Below are 8,728 nucleotides of genomic sequence, written 5' to 3' on the forward strand. Positions count from 1 at the left end.
GGTAGTAGGTGGGACTCTGTGTGTCTATGGCTCACCTGTGCCATGAGAGGGCAGGGCTGTGGGCATTTTCCTCATGCCTCATTGTATGGCATAGCAGAATGTAGGTATCTGTTTGTCTTCTTCCTCTCTCACAGTGCTGCCTGGATTTGGATTGATTTGACTCTCTTTTTAATTAATCATTCTATTTGTTTGTATTTCAAATGATATATCCCTCTTCCCCGTTACCCCTGCACCCCTCCAACCCATCCCTCCTCTCCCCTGTCCCCTTCCCCTTTGCTTCTATGAGGGTGCTCCTCTACCCACTCACCCACTCCCACATCACTGCTCTAGCATCCCCCTATGCTGGGGCATCGAGCTTCCACAGGACCAAGGGCCTCCCCTCCCAGGTATGTCAGATAAGATCATCCTCTGCTACATATGTATCTGAAGTCATGACTTATATGTGTTGTTTCTTAAGCATAAACAGCTTTGGAACCAAGCCAGGCATCAAGCTAGGATGAACAAAGGATTGCCAACTGCTGTGCCCCTGATATAAGAAGACCATCATTAACTAGGTGTCTATTACCCACTGTCCTTTGCTCATTGTGGAGGGGAGAGGTACTAATTTCTTTGAAGACAGTGTTGGCAGTTTGAGGTAATAAAATGTATGCTGTATTTACAGTCATCGCATTTTTTTTTTTACTATAAGAAAACCTATGGCTTCATCTCTACAATAATGTCTTCATTTTCTAGAAATAAAAAGAAGTTAGGTAAACTGTCCATCAGAAGCAGCAGTTCTCATGATCCAATATCTTCAACAAACACTTGATGAGTACATAACTGCTTTTGAATAATTGAAAAGTAATGAGAGCCATGTAAAGAACTTGTAACCTTTGAGTGGATAAATGCAGAAAGGGAAAAACTGAGCAAAGCCATTAAATGTGAGTGATGAACTCAGGGAATAAACTGGGTGTATCTTACTCACTTTACAGGGGTTGTGATTTTTCTTTAACAGGTGTTGAGCCCCTACTGTGTCCATGCTAGGTGGTGAGTGATGGAGTGGTGATTTGGGGGACAGATGTGAACTTGTCACCTAGAAATACTGGCAGTGAAATAGGAATGAGGATCTCAGGCCTCTTGTTTTTGACAAACAACAGGCTGAAGGATGAGGCTCTATCATTTTTATCAAGGAAGAGTTTGGGTTGAAGTTTTGTCTTCTGCTTCTGTTTTTGATTCAGGCTTGGGGTGTCATGGTTGGAAATAATAACATCAAGTCCATCACTGTAATGCTTCAGTACTGCTGTTGTCTCCACTGCCTAACACAGACACCACCAAGAGGACTGTTGACAGTGGACACTGCAGCCAACAAGAAGACGCCAGTCCCTCTACCTCTGTACTGCCATTTCAAAGCAGTCTCGTGAAAACCAAACAAAAACAGAATAGGCAGAAAGACACATAAGCTTAAAGCTTAGGGCCTTCGCTTGCATGGGCTGCTTTCAAAACGCTGGTTTTTCATTTTATTCCCAACTTCTGTAAAAATTGAAAAATTAAGCATTTCAGTACCAACAACTGAGACATTCCTGTTCATCTCTTTAGCTCCATTTTTACCCATTATAACTACTGTCTGTGTCCGATACTTTTGAAGGGGCTCTGGGGACCTTTAGAAGTCTGCTTAACATAAGATGGAGTTAGGGTAATTAATTTGTATAGCATGGTATTTTCAAGTACCTTGAGAAGAATTAAATGACTGACAATAATTTAGTATAGTATACAAAACCTCATGATCATCTCATTAGATACAGAAAAGCTCATGCCATGAGAAAAGTCCTGGAGAGATTAGTGATGTAAGGGATATACCTAAATATAACACAGGCAGTTTACAAGAAGCCCATATCCAACATCAACTTAAGTGGAGAGAATCTTAAGCAATTCCACTAAAATCAGAAATATGACAAGGTTGTCCACTCTCTCCACATATACTTAATATAGTACTTGAAGTTTTAGCGAGAGCAGGAGTACTAAAGGAGAGTAAGAGACTACAGATTGGAAAGGAAGACATCAAATTTTCTTTACTTGTAGGTGATATAATAATATACATAAATGACCCTTAAAATTTCACTGGGGAACTTCTATGGCTGATAAATACTTTCAGCAAAGTATCTGGAAACGAAATTAATTTATAAAAATCAGTAGTCCTCTCTATATAAATGACAAACGGACTGAGAAAGAAATAAGAGCAACAACACAATTCATAATAGCCTCAAATGTTATAAAATATCTTGGATTAACTCTAACCAAGTAAGTGAAAGACTTATATAATAAAAACTTTAAGTCTTTGAAGAAAAGATTTGAAAAAGATATCTGAAGACAGAAATATCTTCCATGCTCATAGATTTGTAGGATTAACATAGAAAAAATGGCCATCCTACCAAAACTAATCTATTTTAATGCAACCCCAATCAAAATTCTAGCACAATTTTTCACAGGCCTTGAAAGGACAGCTCTCAGCTTTATATGAACAACAACAACAACAACAGCAGCAGCAGCAGCAGCAACAACAACAACAATAAATCCAGTATGGGTATAACAATCCTGAACAATAAAAGAGCTTCTGGAGGTCTCAATGTTCCTGATTTCAAGTTGTATTACAAAGATATAGTAATAAAACCCATGCGGTTTTGGCATAAAAGCAGGCACATTAATCAATGGAATCAAACTAAAGACCAAGACATAAATCTACATACTTATAGACACCTGATTCTTTTTTTTTTTTTTTATAAAGAAGCCAGAAATGCACACTGACAAAAAGATAACATCTTCAACAAATGAGTGCTGGCCAAACTGAATGCTTTCAAGTAGAAAATTCAAATAGACCTGTATCTATCACCCTGCATAAAACTCAAGTCCAAGTGGATCAAAGACCTCAACATAAAACCAGGTACACTGAACGTGATAGAAGAGAAAGTGAGGAATAGCCTTGAGATCATTGGTACAGGAAACAATTTTCTGAACAAAACACTGATAAAGCAAGCACTAAGATTCACAATTAATAAATGTGGCTTCATGAAACATAAAAGTTTCTGAAATGCAAAGGACCATAATCTGAACAAAGTGGCAGCCTACAAAATGGCACAAATTTCCCCCTACTAACTCCCCATCTGATAGAGGACTAATATCCAAAGTACATAAAGAACTTGAGAAATTAGATACCAAAACCTAAGATAATCCAATTTAAAAATAGGGTAGAGATCTAAATAGAGAATTCTCAATAAAGAAAACTCCAATGTCTGAAAAACATTTACATGTTTAACATCCTCAGCCATTAGGAAATGCAAATCAAAGCTATTCGTACTGGCTAGTTTTGTGTCAACTTGACACAGGCTGGAGTTATCACAGAGAAAGGAGCTTCAGCTGAGGAAATGCCTCCATGAGATCCAGCTGTAAGGCATTTTCTCAATTAGTGATCAAGGGGGGGAGGTCCCCTTGTGGGTGGTGCCATCTCTGGACTGCTAGTCTTGGGTTCTACAAGAGAGCAGGCTGAGCAAGCCAGGGGAAGCAAGCCAGTAAAGAACATCCCTCCATGGCCTCTGCATCAGCTCCTGCTCCCTGACCTGCTTGAGTTCCAGTCCTGACTTCTTTCAGTGATGAACAGCAATGTGGAAGTGTAAGCTGAATAAACCCTTTCCTCCCCAACTTGTTTCTTGGTCATGATGCTTGTGCAGGAATGGAAACCCTGACTAAGACACTATGTCTTCATTCCATCTTATACCTGTCAGAAAGACTAAGATCAATAACAACTCATGTAGTTGAGAATGTAGAATAAGGAATCATTCACCCATTGCTGGTATGACAGCATACATAAACATTCACTATAAAAACCACTATGTCAATTTCGCAGAAAGTTGGGAATTGATCTACCTCAAGATACCACTCTTGGGCATATAACCAAAGGCCACTTTATTCAACAAAAGGCCACTTGCTCAACCATGTTCATTGCTGTTCTATTCATAATAGCCAGAAACTAGAAACAACCTAGATTCCCTTCAACAGAATGGGTAAGCAAAGTATGGTACATTTACACAATAAAGGATTATTTAACTGATAACAAAAATAACATCATGAAATTTGCAGTCAGACAGATGGAACTAGACAAAAAACATCATTCAAAGTGAAGTAACTCGGGCTGGGGAGATGGCTCAGTGGTTAAAAGCACTGACTGCTCTTCTGAAGGTCCTGAGTTCAAATCCCAGCAACCACATGGTGGCTCACAACCATCTGTAATGAGATCTGATGCCCTCTTCTGGTGCATCTGAAGACAGCTACAGTGTACTTATATAAAATAAATAAAAATCTTAAAAAAAAAAAGTATATATAAAAAAAGTGAAGTAACCCAGACCCAGAGAAATAAGTATGGTACATATTCACTTATATTCACTATTAAGTAAATATTGATAACCAAGTGACAATAAGTAGACCAAGAGAAAGTAGGAATAGAGGAAGGAGACTAATGGGGGGCATGAATCTCCCAGAGGGTGAAATAGAATTGATTTAATAGGTGAATTTGGGGTGGAATGAGAGAATCAGGTAGAGAAGCTTGTGGGGAGGTTGGGATTAAGGAAGGGTAATTGGGAAGAGACAGCTAGAACTGAATGACATTTGAAGGGTTGTTAGGAAACCTAGTGCACTGGAAACTTCCTCAAATGTATGAAGATGATACACATGAGGTCTCCAAACAATGAGGGAGATGAAGTCCCAACTGGCTACCTTTTGTCATCAAACAAGCGTCCAATACAGGGTCTGGATTATATTCCATTGAGCTTTTGAGAAAAGTGGTACAATGGAAATCCTCAAATAACCCAGGCTGTTGCCAAGACAATAGGTTGTTACCCACAATCTGATATCAAGGATCAATTGCTGAAGACAACACCACATCATTCAGTGAACATGGAGAGAGCAAGAAGATGTCTGCATAGAATCTTCACCCCTATGTCTGATGTCTTTGGCACAGGAAGGTTCTCTGTAGGCTACCAGAAGAGAAAAACAAACACAATCTCACCCCAAAGACCTTTGATCTATAATCTATAACATGCTCGGAAAGTGGTGCCACAAAACTTGTGCAACTGACCAAACAGTGTCAGATTTTCTGTCAGGCTCACTCAACAGGATGGATCCCATAGTCAACACTGCTTGAGTGACCAAGAACCAGAGTCTAGGCAGCCTAAAGATCTAAGGTAAATCCAGATACTATAGTTTTAAAAAGATGGCGATAAAATGACTTCTGGTGATATTTATTTTGCTATAGTCATAGATCAGAGAAGTGTCTGGTAAGCTGGGGAAAAATTAGATGCACAGACAAACATAACACAGATAACATTTATAGCTATAAACGATATGTCTACATCAAAACCCTCCCATCAGAGCTAGGGAACATCACAGAAGAGGAGGTAGAAAGAGTTTAAGAGCCACAGGGTATGGGGGACACCAGAAGAATAAAGCCCTCTAAATCAACTGAACAAAGCTTGTATGAACTCACACAGAGACTGAAGCAGGAAGCATGGGATGACACGGGTCTGCATCAGGTTCTCTGCCTACAGACTATAGTTCAAGTACATTGTTAGGGACTCCTAAGTAAGTGAATGAGTGGCTCTCTGATTCTCGGGCTTTCTCTTGGAGCTCCTTTATTTTCCTAGTGCCTTGCCTTGTCTAACTTCGATATAATGGTTTTTGTTTTATATTAGCATATAATATATGTTGGTTGTTATCTTTTAGACATCTGTTCTGTTCTAATGAGAGACAAGGAGTAGATCCAGATGGGAGGGGAGGTGGGGAAAAACTGGGAGGAGAAGAGGATGGGGAAACTCTAATCAGGATACATTGTGTGGAAAAAAAATCTATTCTTTATAAAAGGAACACAGGAAAAGAACAGCACCAATAATGTCTGTCATTTATGTATGCCCCTTTCCAGAGTGTAGAAAACATAACTGAAGTGCATTCTGGTAGATGTAGTTACCACAGATCTATAGATTCTATGGTAATGAGAAGGTTACATTATATCATATTATTCATGGATCAATTGGGACCCAGAAATTTAAACAGTAATACAAACAGGGAAAGGCTAATACAAAGAAATAAGAATTGTCTGCTTTGTTAGTCTTTCCCTGAGTTGCTTACTGTTTAATTTTGTGTCTAGTCTCCATGCCTCTTTCAATCCTTGGTTCTCACATTTGAGAACCTTACTACATTACTTACCTTATACGGTAATCATTTCTGTTCTCTCTTACATTATCAGTGGAGAAATTGAGTTCTCTACTGCGTCTTAAGAAGAAAGGAAGCTCTTTGTGGGCAGGGTCAGCTTCAATACCAATGAGGACGCCCTTGAAGGCAACTTCAGCAGCTTTGGTCCTATACCAGAGGTTTCGATACGAGGGAGAGGGAGCAATCCTGGAGCTTTGGATTCACCAGTGTTCTAGAGCCTTTTGCTATGATAAAACACACTGGTCAACGTAACTTAAGGAGAGCAAAATATATGTCTGGTTTAAAGTTCCAGGTCACTTTCCTATTGCAATTAATAATTACAATAAACTCCCACAGATATGTCCACTGACAAAACAGACAAAGTTAGTTATTCAAGTGAGACTGCTCTTTTTTTTTAGGTGATTCTAGGCTGTGTCAAGTTGACAATTAATGCTAACTGGGATAGTCACGTTTACCAACTCAGAACATACCTCAGATGCCATGGAGTGCCTTGAATGGAGAGTCCCTGGATAGATGTCAGATCCATACGGATCACGCAGACCGGCTTCTTGGGGCACCAGAGGTGGGGACCAGGCCTATGAGTGTGTATAGTATGACCATGGAACTTGGATGATATAGATATAGATGGTTTACAGACACAGTGCTGGAGGCCACAATGGTTATGACAGTTACTCAAAAAGCAATTACAGAAACAATTAGAGCAACTGGGCTGTAGTATGCACTATTAATGTAGATACATGGTGGGTACCACTTCTGATCCAGGTTGTCCTTTCAAATGTCAGTACTTTTAAAGTGTTTTGGGGCTATGCTGAACTCTTTGTTTCAGTACATCAAGTTCTTTTTTTTTTTTTTTTGATATGAGCTCCCCAGGTAGCTTGTTAAATGCCTTTTAGAAAGCTCCATGTGCTCTTTATACACCTTTTAAAAAAATCCCCATCCAAAGACAAATTCTGAGACATTTGTAGAGACTTAATATTTATTCATTTACCAGAGCATTTGTTTGGCCTCTTAGAATTATTACTCTGTCAAAGGAAAGTTTGACTGGGTTGATGCTTTTAAAATTGATATATGTCTAGAAACATTAAAAAAAGGCTTGTGCACCATGGTTACTATTGGCAGAAAGTAAAGACATCTCTGACTGTACTTACAGTGAATCTGCTCTGGGAACAAGAGACACTTCTCATTTGTGATTACTATCCTGATTATATTGAAAAGCTTCTTTAGCATCTTGGTAAATGTCACATGTTAACTCTGGAAGAGGGGGCTGGAGAGATGGCTCAGCAGTTAAGAGCACTGACTGCTCTTCCAAAGGTCCTGAGTTCAAATCCCAGCAACCATATGGTGGCTCACAACCATCCGTAACGAGATCTGGCACCTTCTTCCCGAGTGTCTGAAGACAGCTACAGTTTACATAATAAATAAATAAATGTCAAAAAAACAAAAACTCTGGAAGATATCCTCTCATGTCTTAAATAAGGAATGAAAAGACAAGCAATTATTCAGCGGTAGAGGACACTCTAAAGAATATAGGGATAACAGATATTGGAAGCTGACTCTTCTTCCAGGGCTAAGCAAGGCTTCCAGAAAGAAAACACATTTGGAAGACCAATGATAAGATTCAAACCATGCTGGAAAGGATGCTGCCGTGATGCCCGGATGGTGGAGGCCTTGTTGAAGTGCAGTCAAGGACTACATGCCTTTGTGGAACAGGGAAAACTACCTATTGAAAGATGCTGCAATGAAGAAATATGGAGAAGGCAGCTGCTGAAATTTTGTCCTGAGTTGACATGAGGATGTCCTACCTGTGCTTCTGGTTATTGATAAACAAAAATGGTGAAGAGCACAACCAGGGACCAGAAAAGAAGTTCTTCCTGCTTCCCTTCAGTGCCCCCAATAGACAAGGCTTAACACCAAACCATATAGGGAGGAGAAATGTTCGCATGTCTTAAGAGAAGGTATATTGGCAACTGAGAAGCATGGATATAACTAGCACACATGCCTAAAAACAGCCACTGCCAGCTATGAAGAAAACAGGCAGGTACTATAAAGCTTAGAGGCAAAGTTGGAAAAGGAAAAGCCATACAACATGGTGGTGTACCTTGAGAGGAAGTCACTAAAGAGGTAAGCGTGAGCAGCAAGGCGGTGAACTGACCACTGAAAACTGTGCTCTACTGTGCAAAATGAGTATCATCTTCCTGATGTGCAAATACCTGAGAACTGAGCAGGGAAGGAAGGTGGCGCTCTATAGGAAGCTTCAGTGCACTGACTAGATCAGCTGCAAAGCACATACTGGAAGAGAACATAGCAACACAGATCATACAATAAGAGAAAACAAACAAGCCAATAGCCAGGAGGTTTCTTTACTATTTTTTTTATTAGATATTTTCTTTATTTACATTTAAAATGCTATCATGAAAGTTCCCTATACCCCACCCACCCATGCTAACCTACCCACCCACTCCTACTTCTTGGCCCTGGCATTCCCCTGTTCTGG

This window comes from Mus pahari, chromosome 21 (genome assembly GCF_900095145.1).
Source record: "Mus pahari chromosome 21, PAHARI_EIJ_v1.1, whole genome shotgun sequence".
Classification (NCBI taxonomy): Eukaryota; Metazoa; Chordata; class Mammalia; order Rodentia; family Muridae; genus Mus; species Mus pahari.